Source organism: Cryptotermes secundus, unplaced genomic scaffold (genome assembly GCF_002891405.2).
Source record: "Cryptotermes secundus unplaced genomic scaffold, Csec_1.0 scaffold50, whole genome shotgun sequence".
In the NCBI taxonomy this organism is placed as follows: domain Eukaryota; kingdom Metazoa; phylum Arthropoda; class Insecta; order Blattodea; family Kalotermitidae; genus Cryptotermes; species Cryptotermes secundus.
Window position 1 is genome coordinate 1,282,031 of NW_019721758.1, and position 15,602 is coordinate 1,297,632.

Sequence of the window (15,602 nt, forward strand, 5' to 3'; positions counted from 1 at the left end):
TTTTACGCAGAAATTGCCTTCTAAAAGAAGTTATCGAAGGAAAGATAGAGGGGCGGATAGAAGTGACAAGAAGACGAGGAAGAAGACGTAAGAAGATGCTGGATGACCTTGGGGACAGAAGAGGATACTGTCATTTGAAGGAGAAAGCTATAGATCGCATTAAGTGAAGGAATTGTTTTGGAAGAGACTGTGGACCTGTCGTGTTGACAGATTACTGATGATGATATTATTGGAAGGGGTGGGTTTCCCCATGCACCGCGAACAGTGGTCTATTATACGTCCCCCTGTGATCTTCTACCAGTCTCTATACCCTACCGGTATTGGTGCGTGCCATCAGTCCCGACTCAGCCAGCGAGTTCGGCCTCTACTGGCTCAGCGGTATCTAGATGCTTCCCCCATCTACCAGAGGCGTTAGAGACTGTTGTTGGGCGGGAAATGTCCTTACAAATTTGGCTCAGTGGTCTCCTTGAGGCATGGGGTTCTTTTACGTGCCGTAAAGCTACGACACGGGACCCACGGCTTTAAGTCCCTCCCGGAGGACTTGTTCCCTGAATTTTTCCGCCCTAAAAAATTGCACGACCTCCGTCGGGTTTGAACCAACGTACCTTGAATCATGAGGTGGGAACGTTACCCCTAGACTACGGAGGCCGCTGGATATGTTCGTTACTTGACAGTGTCAGTGAAATGAAACATTTCAAGAAATATTTCTGAATTTGATGCAAAATATCTGTGGATTTAATTACAGAGATCGCAATTCGCCTTAGAAATATACGCTTAAAACTTGCGTACTTTTATTTTATCTCGAAAAACGGGACTGGAATTGGTTAATTGCAATCGCTATGTCTTGACTCAAGGTATGTGTATGTCTGTATGTATGTAACACATGTGTATGAGCGTATGAATTACTCACAGGCCTATCCTAGTTCCGGGTGTCCATTATCAATTTCTTATGATCTTCACTCACCACATCATGTCCGACTACTTTAAACCGAAACACTCGAAATTTCATGAATTAGATAAGCCAAATAGAAATAATTTGTTTGACTTTCGTCGAAAAGAAGGCTACAATGAAAATTTACATTTCTGTATAGCTATGTGGCCTACATATTTTGCAGTAAGAAATGATAATTCTCGGAAAAGTAGTAACAAGTTATTTCGGAATACAGGATATACCAATAAACTGATAAGTCGGGTAAATTTGTGCTGGTCCTCGCAAGCATAGTCATTCTTGTTTCCAAGTCCCACGGGACTCATCACCATGTTCTGCTGCTCTAACAATAAGTGTGCGTGGTTGAATAACAATATCCCTTCATGTAGTGGCTTCCATTGTTGTGTTACTAATTCGTTGCTATGTGACCTTACAAGTTTTATGGTACAAACGCGATTTATATTCAGTACTTTTCGTTGTTTGGCAAAGCCTTAAACAAACAAACAAACACACACAAACCCCGTATTTTAGTCCGCAAGTGTACTATACCGATCGAGCGACCATCGGTTGTCGCCGAAGTTTTTTTATTGCTAGTGGGGTGGGACTAAGTCCCTTGTACTGCGGTCACTTCTGGTCTATTGTACCAGCCCCAGATGATAGGTGAGGGTGATTGTGGAGCAATTGGTGGAATGAAGATTGGCAGGTGTACCGAAGTACTCGGAGTTAACCTGCCCCAGGGCCACTTTGTCCACAACAAATCCCACTTGACCAGACCCGGGATCGAACCCGGGCCGCCGCGGGTGGAAGCCAGCGACTAACCGCTTGAGCTGTGGCGCGGCCCATGTCGCCGACGTTAGTTCCAACTTTAGCGGATAGAGGGTGTCGCGTGGTCAGCGTAACGAATACCGACGGCCGTTAATTTCGCGCCGGGAATCGAATCCGGACCTCTGGACATGTAGGCAGGAACTCTGGCCACTAGACCCCAGAGGCGGTCCTTGATAAAGCCTTAGCGCATAAGATAGTCATTCGGCGTCACGACGGTAAATAGTAGAACACTGGTCAACGGGGTTCGTAATACAGTGCGTCACGATTTATCTTGAGAAATGGGTGAGCGATGTAAAGGCTCTTTCCCTGATTAGATGTCACGTGTCATGAAAACTAATTCCATGGAGCTGAATTCTTGAGAAGCCTCCATTCGTTCAGCAACTCAAGAATTTCCCAGCATTCTGTGGACCTCAAATGTTCATTACCATGTTCACAAAATCCTTCCACTGGTCCCTATCCTGAGCCGGATGAATCCAGTTCATATCCCGCCATCCTATTTCTTTGCGATTCGCTTTAACATTAACTTACCTACGTCTAGGTCTTCCTAATGGTCCCTTTCCCTCTGCATTTCCCACCAAAACCCTATACGCATTCCTGTTTTCCTCATGCATGCTATGTGCCCTGCTCGTCTCATCCTTTTTGACTTGATCTTGATCACAGTCTGCTTTTACCGGTTCTCACGGTCTCTTCGCTTTGCAGATTTCTTATATTTTTTGTTCTACCCTGAAGATGGAGGCGATACGTTCCTCCGAAACGTCGGTTAACACCACATATACACGGTGCCAAATCCCAGAAGACTGTTTTCTTCATTGATCTCTCTAATTTCATTTGGCGAAGAGAACAAGGTATGAAGCTCCTCATTATGAAGTTTCCTTCACGAAACTTATATAATTAAAATTTCTTTTTTGGATGTTACATCTCACAGAATCCATACTCGACGTAATCTCTTTGCATGAGTGTGGCGTCCGATTACAGGCCACGGTTTTGGACGTCCCTGTTACACAGCAGATTACACAGGCAGCTGATCCTGAAATGCGGGCCGGGGGATAAGCGTGAAGTTAATATTATGACCTTGGAACTTACAAGTAGTCACAATATTATATTGTATTTGCTTAGGGGTCCAAAAGGAATAATTATCAGTGGTTCTGTTTAGAATAAAAACGAATTACATGTGTTGTTGGCTGGTAATGTATTAACTAGCTGGGGAACTATTAACATCCCAAATAAAACTCTCCTCCGTGGAGTTAGTGTTGGATGAATTGGTCGTAGGTTTTTGACGGTACTGATCGGGTAATTTCTCGAATCAAAAATTTTGGAGCCAACTAGTTCAATCTAGTATTCCATCTTAAACAAACAAACAAACAAACAAACTCCGTGGCCTGTAGTCCGCAAGCAAACTATACCGACCGAGCGACCGCCGCTTGTCGGCGAAGTTAGTGCCAAGTATTGCACCTTAAATGCAGAAAATGTCATTACAAATTCTCCGCGCCTTATCGAACCCAGAATTTACTGCTATGTAGCGAGTGCTCGCTACTGGTCCCTATGCTAAGATAAATTAATGAAGTCCAAGCCCTCACAATCTATTTCCTTATCACTCGTTTAATGTTACCCTCCCGTATATGTCTACGCGTCCTAATCCATCTCTTACCGTCAGGTTTTCCAGCTAAAATTCTGTTATGCTTTTCTCGTCTGTCCTGTATCTCATTTCATCCTCCTTAATTCCAAGACCATAATAATATTTAACGGCAGACAAGTTATGAAGATCCTGTGGGGTTTGAGGTTCTCACAGCCGCGGTTATGAAGAGTTTTGTCTCCTGGGATATACGTGTAACGCTGTGTAGCCAGATGAAATTCAACTGACGTTTCGGAGAAACATATTACTTCCATCTTCAAAGTTCAAACATAAGCCAATCAAGAAAGCCGTATGAATAAGACAGGGATATAATGCCATATGATTTGAAGAAATCCCTACAGTACGGATGAAAATATTGTCTCCATCTTCACTGTCTAAGAATAGTTCATTGCTTTGCTCGCTCTTCAACCATTAATATGGAGGCGATTTGTTTCTCCGAGACTCCATTTGATTTTGAACGGTGTATAAGACGTTATATGCAGTACATGGAACTCTTTTTGAAGATAAAGGATTTTGAAATTTCTCCCCCTCCCCTTCGTATTGCTTCCTGACGCTTGGGCCGAAATATTTTCTTCTTAAACAAGCTATAGACTGTGAGACTTGAGGTTCTCAAGGTGGGTGACCCTGATGATGGAGACAGAAGTTTCCTACAAAACGTTGGTGTTTACCATCCAAACTACACAGCATCACATCGCAGAGGACCGTTCGGAAACATTTGAATCGTGAATTATGGGTCAAAGCGTACATTTCGTATAATAAGTGTTCATAATACCCTCCATGAGATGCAATGTACGCCTCGATAGTCTCATCATGGACCGCCGCATCCGTTCAGAGTTGCCGGTGTAGATGCGGGCCCTCTGACATGCATCCAGAATGCGTGAAGTGCGTCTTCGTTGTCAACAGGAGCTGCATACACAAGGGTTTTAGGTGTCCCCGCGGGTACAAATACAGAGGATTTAAATCTTGCGAGCGTGGAGGCCGTGCAGTGTGTCTTCCTCCACTTATTCCTCTGTTATGATAGGTGTTACTGAGAACATCTCGCTGAGCACGGCTAAAATGTGCGGGAGCGCCATCATGCATGTACCTCATTCGTGCTCTGACTTCCAGTGGTACATCTTCCAGTAGCTCTGATAGCCTATGTAAGAGGATATCTCGGTAGTGATTGCCTGTAAGCCGATGTGACAATCAGTCACCAATAATTGAATACTTGTTTCAGCTATAACTCACAAATTAAATGTTTCCGGACACATGTTGATATGGACACTTTTTTTTTTTTTTTTTGGTATGTGGAACTCGTGCCCAAAATTTGTCCGCACCTTTCAATTTATGTATATATGAAGACAGTGTTATAAGAATGATGTTTATACTCGTATAATTGCAACTCCTGATTAGCGTTAACAATGAATAAATAACAAAGCCAATGAAGCATGCGAAATATCGAAGAATGTAAAATCCTTGATGTCATATAACAGTAATACAAGATTATGGCTGCATGAGACCATGGGGCTTTTAATGAAGGCTTGCAAAACACTATCACTAGACTAAGGTATAAACCGAAACCAGGAGCGCCCTTATTGTGTAACATGAGAACACTCAACGTGGAAACTTTATATCAGACCTTGTTGAACATTTTAGAGTGTAGTCGCCCCCACCCCTCAAACTTCTTGTAATATCAACCCTTTTCACGAGATTATCTTACATGCTCCAAGTAATACTAGTACGAAACCATAGATGTCATTTAGTTTTAATATCAGCCGATCACAGTGGCCGCGCTGTCTAAGGCATGAATTATCTTCGCTCGCTCGAAAGCTGAGACCGTGGGTTCAAATCCGACTAAAGGCATGGATGCCTATGTGCGGATATTCTGTATTTGTGTTGTTCTGTGTGTAGGTAGCGACCTTGTGACGGGCTGAACCCCGTCCAAGGAGTCCTACCGACTCTGTACAGGGGTAAGAAACTGGAAAAGCGACCAAGGTCCAACAAAGGACCGTAGAGCCATAGATGGATAGATAGATAGATAGATAGATAGATAGATAGATAGATAGATAGATAGATAGATAGATAGATAGCGTGGCATATTTGCTCTAAGCAGGAACTGTTGAGCCACAGAGGCCTCGGGACGCCCGCGCAGCGGGAGAGTTGCGGATTGTATCCGCGCGGTACTAGGCGACAACTCTGTGAACGCTTGGATAGCGCAACAGGAAGTGCGAGTGACGTCACATATTCCCACTCATCACTAACTACGCAACGCTCGGTAAACACCCCTCCCCGCTAGGCTGTGACGTCACGCAACAGTAGGGCGTCCATTGCTAGGCAGTGTGTGGGCAGACACGCCTGACAACAGTACCTGATATCTGTTGGCGAGCAGCACTATGTTTTCTATGTGGCCCGTGCTGAGCCTATATAAGGAGCAGTCAGCACTATTCAGACATGTTGAGTTGTATCGAGTGAATGGAATCAAGACAGTTGAAGCCTAGAAATGACTACAGCAGGAGAAATAACTGGAACAATGAAGTTGTGAATTATATAAGTAAGAGCGAGTGTGCAGTAAATTCGCTAGATCCAAGACCGGCGTGAAGTTATTTGTCGCTTCACATACAGCAACACGTGACAATAGTTTTAATGTCATGGCAGGAAGATGGGTCATCTTGCGCATTCGGGGTATCCGGTTCGAATTTATATTATTTGATTCATTTTCAAAGAACGCAGCTTGTTGTGTTATCATCACTATCTCTCTCTCTCTCTCTGTATACATATTGTCACGTGTTGCCTATGTAACGCGACAAGTAACTTCACGCGGGTCTCAGACTTGGCTAAGACGTTTATTGGACAATCTCTTTTACACTCGCAAGTACAATTATTCACAACTTCACTGTCACAATTAATTGCACCGTCACAATTACTTGCACCGCTGATCTCGGTGAGGTGTCTCGATCCCTTTGTCGGATGTGAGCTGGATTCTGCTCTAGTCGGAGCTACACTAAGAACTGACTGGTCAAGTCAAAGTCAAAGTCACATTGCGACTGACGGTCAGTCAGTCAATCAGTAAGTCTTGGTGTCGAGCCCCATTTGGGGCTCATGACCAGATATTAATTATTATCGCTTGACAGTTACGGTCTTGTTTCTGTGGGGCGCCTTCTCTGACGAGAGGACGGGTCTGTCTTTTGTATATGCTGCTGGCCCTTGCCAGCGCAGTCTTACTCGGGTCCGAGTGCCTTGGGACTCGCGACCATATTTTACTGTCTCAGAATTTAGACTTCCACTGACTGGTCTCGTCGAAGCTGGACTTTTATAACGTGCACTCGGACTGACTGATGAATATCGTGTTCAAGAGTTCGGTTTTACACGCTGGTAGTATTCGTTTCCATGGATATCCTTCAATTTCCGGGGAAACGTATTTGTTGTTTGGGCGTTTCCTATGCAACTGTCTGCTGATATTGCGTTTCCACTGAAGTATACATTCTTATCGCAGCCGTTGCCTATCAATGGACTTGTCTTCTGTCCTCTTTGGCGGCACGCCACAACGTAATATTCTATTCATATTACGGTTCAATAATTTGAACGCTCGCTTCGTAATAGGAAAGTCCCGAGTTATATTCTCTTTTCGAAGGTCATCTAACCTTAGATTTATATTGGATTTCTTCAGTATTTCCAGGCAAATGCTGGAGTGATATCTTGCGAAAGACGAACTCTTCCATAATTATTCATTAATTATCATTTTTCGATTCGATGTTCCGTAAATATTGTAACTGAGTAATCGTAGTTAAATAAGCTCCTATACGTGTTTCTTACTGATTGAGACATTTCAGACTGGTGCATATTGTCAGTGCCTTACGCGTGTGTGTGTGTGTGTGTGTGTGAACACATACACGTATTCATACACATGACGCAGCTTCGGACGTAGTGGCAGAAATGATATATTTTTGTTGCGCTGGCGGTACAAATAAGACCTTTATGAACAGGAAACGCGGAATTATTGATCACTGTTACAATTCGTACGGCCTTGGACCTTACGAATACTTCTAATTGTGAATCGAAACGGGCCATAGGACCTAATCCATGAAAGTTTTAGAAGAAGGATAAAATTTGCTTCGATCATTCTATGCAACACAACCTTTGTTTCTCGTTACTAATAGGCCTTCATAGTCATTGATTATCTTCAATTCCCTTGAATAGAATAATATTTCCTATACGGTAATTTGTATATCGTAATATATATATGTAAAAACGCATTGGAATTCAGCGGGGAAGGAGTTGTTCTCCGTCTTCATCCCTCAAGCCTTTTCTTACTTTCTTTTATCTCGTTTCCTCCTTTCTTATTTAAATCAGTGAATTAAGTTACAACTTCAAAATTCAGATGGCGCAGTTGTGAACACTGGCACAAGCAAGCGAAAACTGTACCACGGCTGTAAGACTACACAATATATGAACTGACCAGATGGCACACATACGTAATCACAAACTGTCTTCTATTTGCGATATACACGTACGTAGATAAGGACTGAATATGATAAGTGGTTGGTGGTTATGGGTGCGAAACATCGTCATTTAGGTGGTATGAAACGACAAGCGGATAGGATCTAAGGGTAAAAAATTGAAATCCGTTTATTCTATCCTAGGGTTACCCATGAAACAAGATTTTGGTGGGTTTAATATAGAGAACCCCTTCAAATTTTTTAGCAAAATTTGAAGACAGTTCATGCCGACAGCGTCCCGCTGCCCGGATGAGGCATTTGTGGCTTTTATATATTAATATATTCCATACTTAGATTACATTTTTCTTTCCTTCTCATCGGCACTCTTTCTTTTTTGTTTTTTCATTCGACTGCCTGCAATTGATATACACTGTGAAGTAGGTTAGAAGAAATAACTTCAAGCAAACGTTTCAGTGGAAAATTACTAGCAAAGTGAAAGTTATGTCGGAACATTATCGTTATAGGCCGACACATCGCTCCAAGTGTGTGGTAAATATTGTGTGCTTTAGGCATATAAGGTACAGTAAACTCTGTCTGCTATACATTTATTTAACGAGAGATCCTTAGATGTATGTGTCACAATGAGACGAATTGTGAGATGATTGGATTGATAAATTGGAAGCGTTGTGCGAAAAGCGCTGTGGTCTTTCTCAGATAATATCTGAGTATATTCATGGAATGACTGAGGGAGGCTATGATAGACTTCAGTCAGAATAGCAGATCTCTGGATCGAGATTCAGAACCACGATCTTCCGAATACGAAGGAGAAATGCTCACAGCTAAATCATGACTTTTGATCCTTATAATGTAGTCTATGCTTATATAAACTGTGATCATGTTACATACGCACATCGTTTTAAAATCGTATCCGAAAACAAAACGATTTTATTCACTACAAATACCGAATGACCCGACCAAGACTCGAATTCCCTTCCGACTCCTGGGAGGTTAGCAACTCTAGAAGCTACGTACATTGATGTAAATTAAGTGTTTAATGTTGTTTTGTCTAAAGCTGACCGCTGTGTGTTTCAAAAAGTTTTTTGAGTACGCGGAGAAGCTAGTGGGAATATTATGCCTTTGTTACTGATGTTTATAAATATAGAAATAAATTAATTTCCGTTATAAACTTTTTTAATTTCCTTTGACTTCAGCAGTTAGTAGTAAGCATCCAGCATTTTCAATTAAGTAAGCGCACTTGTATCTCGACAAGTTTGTGACACATAAACAAATAATTTTTATGTTTCTTGTCACACTCAGTTCTAGTTGAAGGAAGTACATGTAAATTATGTTCTGAACATTTAATATATACATGTTGCATAAGGTGATATTATCACCATTGTATCATTCTGCTTAACAAAAATAGATGTATAAAACCGTGAGAAACAAGTCCACACAATTTCTATTTGTAATGGCAGAGAGCAGCTGGCTTTTAACATTTTTAAAACCCAACTAGTGAGTAGGATTGATTTCAGGTAGTATTACGGAATAGTTTATTTATTTTTTCACATACTAGGCACTCAGCTTGTCGCAGGGCCTTCTACAGCTTGCAGACCACTTAGAGGCGTTTGGGATTGGAATCCTCTAGGCTGGGTAGACGCCACCTTATAAATAATTATTCTATGTGTACTTTGCACGGAGTATATAACATAAACGCTTAATGATGTAGGCATATGTCTCTGTCAATCCGTCCGTCCACTTATTTCGTTTCAGGGAATATATAAAACATTCTATGAATTTTGATGTGATAGTCTGAACTAGGAGCCGGTCACGGTAGCCGAGCGGTCTAAGGCGTGCACTGTCTTCGCTCGCTCGGAAGCCGGGATCGTGGGTTCGAATCCCACTCAGGGCATGGATGTTTGTGTGCGTTTTTCTGTGTTTGTCTACAGGTAGAGGCCTTGCGACGAGCTGATCACCCGCCCAAGGAGTCCTACCGAATGTGTAAGATCTAGAAAAACCGAAGTGAACGGAGTTCATGGAGGTAGGCCTAGGCCCAGTGGGGCTGTAGTGCCAACGAAAAAAAAAAGTCTGAACTAGGTTTGTGGGGGAGTTTAATTTTGGCACATACTAAGCAAGCATAAGCTTAATAGCGGTGTATAGTATCCTTGTTTATGACGATTCTTCAATTCCGCCTCGTTTCTTCTTCCCACAGAGGAATAATAATGACAGGCATGGGCGACGTCAGGATTTCTTCCAGAAAGTTGGAAGGAACAGAATTTAATTTTATTTACACATGTTTAAGCTGTTGAAAAACTCTTTTCTTATTGCATTTTAGTATTTTGTATATCAAAAAATATATTATATTTTTCTAATTTATATCGTTAATTATTTATATACCTCCTTTTTAAATGCAGAATTTTTCAAAAGTCCGGGGACAAGGGGTAGATGCCTGGCCTGCCCCGCTGGCGCAAGTCGTGATATGCCTACTTCGTTACAGGTTATGGCGTATTCCCTCGGCGCTGATATGATATAACGCTACCGTTAGGAAGAGGGGAAAGACGTTGTGGGAGCACAGGAAATGTTTTCGTTACTGTCGCTGCCGCATTCAGTGGACGCAATTCTAATTCACACAGTCAAACACAACAGATATGGATCCAGCTGTGGCAGTTGCTTCGTTCCAAGCGTAGTGGGAACTTCGTATTTCCAGTACACTAAATTGTGGTCAAAGTAGAAACTATTTATTTCTAGATTGTGAGCAGTGATTTGTGCTAGTCTACTACGATATGAACAGTTATATCTTACAAGAAGGTACTGATTCCAGAGCAAAGGACAGCTAGCTGCACGCACACACCAGGTAAACAACAACGCAACTAAACAAGCTGGGTGATGGGTATACAGCCAAAGGGACATATATAAGAGAAATCAACATTCACATCAACACTCTTGAACTACACGAAATACGAACACACCCACACCGCCGAAGACTGCGTTAATAGGTTAAATGTGTTAGTCTATTTAAAAAAAATATTTTAATTTTAATTTGTAATTTTATTTTAACGTTCATGTATTTATCGTTCGTCAGTATTACAACACTTGTTTCTTCACTACTTAATTTTAATTTTAGTTTAACATTATACACTTTGACACTACATGTTTCGGCCCCCAACGACCCGTTTTANGGCCGTCTTCAGGTGTCTTGATATCAAGACACGATCTGAAGATGGCCGTTTGGGGCCGAAACATGTAGTGTCAAAGTGTGTAATGTTAAACTAAAATTAAAATTAAGTAGTGAAGGAACGAGTGTTGCAATATTGATGGACGATAAATAAATGGACGTTAAGTTAAACAATTGCAACAAGATGCTGAAATACAAAATTGTAATTTTATTTCAATTAAAGAGTACCGACAATTACCCATATGCATTTGTGACATGCAGTACAGTACAACAGTTTACACCTGATGATGGCCACGTATGACCTAACCGTGTCGTATTCTGAACTAACTTAACTGTCTTCTTTGTAGAATACAGTCTGTTTTACAATCTGTTAGTCGTTCAGCTGGTCAGAATTTTTACGTCTTGAATGGATCCATAAAATCATTTTCATATTCGCGGCAACATTTTTACTGCACCCTATCCTGAGCCAGATTAATCCGTTCCACCTCATAATAGGCTACGTATTTAAGATTCGTTTTAATATTATTCTCTTAGCTATGCCTAGGTCTCCTATGAGAATGAGTATGAGGGGTGAGCTATAAAAACCAGCCGTTGCACTGCGACCTTCAATGATTTATTGTGCTTCCCCTTTGGATTAACACTTTATCAATCCTACACTTCGAATGAAATGTAGGACTTTGTTTACGGGGGCGCCATAAAAGTCTCTTGGTTCCATGAAGAATTGACCCAGGTGGCGATATCTTAGGTAAGCTATAGCCCCACAATCACATAAGATGCGTGTGGCTGAGTCATCTTCTTGTAGGAACCTCTGACACGTTGGGTCGTCTGTGAGCCCCAGTTTGAAAAGGTGCCCTTCTATGTGGCAGTGTCCAGCAATAGGTCTCCTCAGTGGTGTCTTTACTTCTTTTTTTTTTCGACTAAATCTTTGTATAATTTTCTCATATTTACCATGCATGTTACATGCTCCACCCCTCATATATTCCTTGATGTGATCACCCTCTTAATATTTACCGATGGATATAAATGATGTAAGCTATATATTATGCATTCCTATCCATCCTGTTAATTTATCTCCCTTAGTTAGTCATATTCGTCACAGTATCATTTATTTCACACATATATATATATATATCCGTCATCAATGCAACTCGTTATAGTCACTTTGTTTCTTCGTCCACAAGTCGTTTCGACGAGTAGGCGATACCCAGAAGAAGAATTGGATTTAACTTGATTTTAACTGAAATAATTAGAGTTGACTTATTTTAATTTTAATTTTTTAATTCTGTAATAAGGAGTATCGCATTACAAGTCGTGCAGTGCAGCAGTTTTAGCATAGTGGTAGACACCTGATGAAGGCCGTGTACCGCCGAAACATATTGTGAACGAAGAAGTATAGTGACTATTACGAGTTTCGTTAGTGACGGATATATATATTCATTCATTCATTCATCTGTAATCTATCAAGACAACAGGTCCACAGTCTCTTCCAAAACAGTTCCTCCACTTTATGCGATCTAGAGCTTCCTCCTTCAAATGAAAATATCCTCTTCTGTCCCCAAGGTCATCCAGCATCTTCTTACGTCTTCTTCCTCGTCTTCTGGTCACGTCTATCCGCCCCTCTATCTTTCCTTCAATAACTTCTTTTAGAAGGCAGTATGTGAAATAAATGATATTTTCATACTTTTTACTTCTTACGTGTTCAGTTAGGAAGGTAAACGATTCTGAATTGAAGAGTAGCAAACATTTTCTGAGTTTAATCTACTCTTTGTGTCGTTTAAGTTATGTTCTTATACACGGAGAGATGCAAAGACAACACGCACTGGGCTCGGAACGTCATCACGCGCCGAACTGTAATTACACAATCGTTCAAGTTTCACTGCCTAGCCGCCATAACTGTGCTGTAACTTAAGAAGGTGGCACGAATATTTAGGAAAACCAAAGAGGAAACGCAAGCGTATACTGAGATTAGAAGTGTATAAGGCGGTTAAAATTCTGACTGCGGTCGGTTGAGTTATAACATCTTGTACTCTTCTAAGTGGTTATCAATGTTTCGGAAGAACCTGCTTATACTCTGACGATGTAGGCAGCAGGTTCTTCCGAAACGTCTATAAAATGCAGAAGATCACAATCTCAGTATTTATTTTTCTGCAGGTATATCAGTGGTTTCGGTGGGGAGAACAAATGAAGCTCTTCATTGTGCTGTTTTCTTCAGTGTCGTCTCGTATCTTCCCTCTTAGTTTCCGATATTCCCCTCAGCACAATGTTCTTAAACACCCTCAATGTATCTTGTTCCTTAGGTTAAGAGATAAAGTTCCACATTCTTACAGAACGCAATTACAATTTTAGTTTCATCTGTTCTATTCTAATCTCTCTAGATAAGAGACGGAAAAGTGAAAAATTGAAAAAGAATCGTATCAGAATTTCCCCGAATTTATTCTGCTCCTAACCTCTTCTTGAATATAATTTTATTTGTCACTGTCAATTCAAAATACAAGTATATGAAATTTGTCACCGTTTCAAAGGAATCTCTTGTATAATTCATATGCGTCTGGGAGAGTGACGTTGCTCAGTTGTTTTTCCAGACGAAGGGGTACGGTGCTGTTATGTAGCTGAAAGGGAAGTGTCGGTATTAAGGATATTGTCTGTTGGGTCCTTATAGACTGCATGCAAGATGAATGTTACGTCTTAGTAGCAAGGTAGTGGAGTATAGGCCTATTGTGCCTAGCGTGCTTTCAAATTATGTTTCCAGGTTGCGTAACGACGTACATGATAAACTTCTGGCTGACTTCCTGTTGTAATTCCAGCTGGTAGCGTTATTGAAAAGGCAGGCAGTGTTCTTGTCTTTTGCTAGAAGGGAGTATGAAACCGCACAGGAACCGGAATAACTAACTTCAAGTTCATCTTACATGGTAGAGGAAACCTGCTTAAAATAGAATCAAAATGATTCTATATATTTCATTATTACATGCTAGACAATTCTTTGTTTAGCACAGAAACTTTACATAAATACAGTACACTTGCGAACTAAATTACAGGCAAGAATTTCATGCTACAAATATCCATTTCACTACTCCTGAGCGGTATTCACCTTCGATTTATTTCTCCATTTTTTGCAATAGTTTAAAATAAACTTAGCCTCGTCTATCAACAGTTGTGGATTGAGTCTCCATTTGTGACAAGCACGTTCCTTCTCCCATATGTTCCAGAAAGCAGATGATAAAACAAAATTTTTGTGGGGAAAGTAATATTGAATATTCGAGTGTAGTGTCTTGTTTTTAATTGCATACTTTTAAAGATTTTTCGTGTATTAGACGTAATATTACGTCGGGTTCCACTATGTAGTGCTTGAACCAAAGCCATTTGCGATATCTAAATTTTTCTTTATCCAGATCCACGTTTTAGACATGTTATACTGTACTTTAAAATAAGAAAGGAGCATTCTTGCTCCAGCTTTGTACGTAAACAAAACCGTAGTGCCTTAGCAAACCACATAAATACTCGTATATCATTTATACTAGAGCACTTCTTGTCAAGTGATTTAATATATAGCTGACTGTGAAACCGACTCATTAGCTGTTGTGTGGTTCACTGTGATAAAGGGAAATTCTGGTGTTAGTTAATTTCCTGTTTCCTCCATGCACCGCAATACAAATTCCCCTCACATGATCTTCCCACCGAAGATAACGCGAACAAAACTGCGTTCATAATTGTGCTGTCAGTAGACAAATTATGAAATATTTGACACCTTCTTTAACAAATAAAATGAGAGTCGTAATGAAATTGTGAGAAGAATGAAGTCCAGAGATGTTTATTTTTCAGTTAAAAAACTATTACCATCTTACCTGCTATGAAGTTCTGTCAGCTGCTTTGTATGGATGTGAAACATGTTATCTTATTTTGAATGAAAACACAAATTACCAAGTGTCTGAAAACAAATTTGGGCCTAAGAATGAGATAGGTGAGCAGTTTATATTATCAAATTACAAGGACATTTGGGGTTTACAGAAGCCACATCATTTTGTTTGAATAATAAAAAAGAAAGCTACAATGGGCTGAGGATGTTAGCAGGACGAGGAATACGAGTATTTCATGCGCGAGTTTGGTAAAACAGAACAAATTTAAGAAAAAAGTTATAGAATATATTCTACAGGCCTACAAAAAAATTTTTTTTTTGGTGTCTAGGATTTTAGAACTAATTTTAGTTATATTTAAGGCGCTGAATCTAAATATAAAATCAGTTTTTCTCTACCAGCTCTACTTTTTTAGATCAGCGTTTTTGTAACGTGCAGTTCTACACAAAATGTGCAGTTCTAATTGTATTTTGTGCAGTTCTAAATCTCATATGCAAGGATTGGTTCCTGTATATTTGCCCTATTGTCAGTCTGCTGTCCACTGAGTTCCCCCAAAATCCACTAGATGGCATTGTCTGTCCGGTGTGAAGTGAACTTGAACGCTTCCACTAGAGTTGAGGTTAGTTTATATGTTCTCGCCGTGCAGGGTACATCGAAGTTGGCCTCGGGTGATATTTGTTTATAAAAGTAAAAGAGTTGTTATAAATTTAACCTAAAACGTACTGTGTTGAAGATTGTTGTGTTTGTGTTCCTGAATTGAAATAAAATGAGTTCAAGA

The 15,602-nt window shown here is 40.5% G+C and overlaps 1 protein-coding gene across 3 annotated transcripts in view; it reads left to right on the forward strand.

Moving 5' to 3' along the window:
* The window catches only part of LOC111875612, a 264,658-nt gene that overhangs the window by 9,920 nt on the left and 239,136 nt on the right, over nucleotides 1–15,602 (forward strand). For 2 of the 3 annotated variants that reach the window (XM_023871978.2, XM_023871981.2), the window contains exon 1: nucleotides 10,356–10,652. The exons of the other annotated variant lie outside the window; for it this stretch is intronic. The gene's annotated coding sequence lies outside the window, so the exon portion shown is untranslated. Of the gene's footprint in view, nucleotides 1–10,355; nucleotides 10,653–15,602 lie in introns of those variants that run through there. 3 annotated transcript variants of the gene reach the window in all.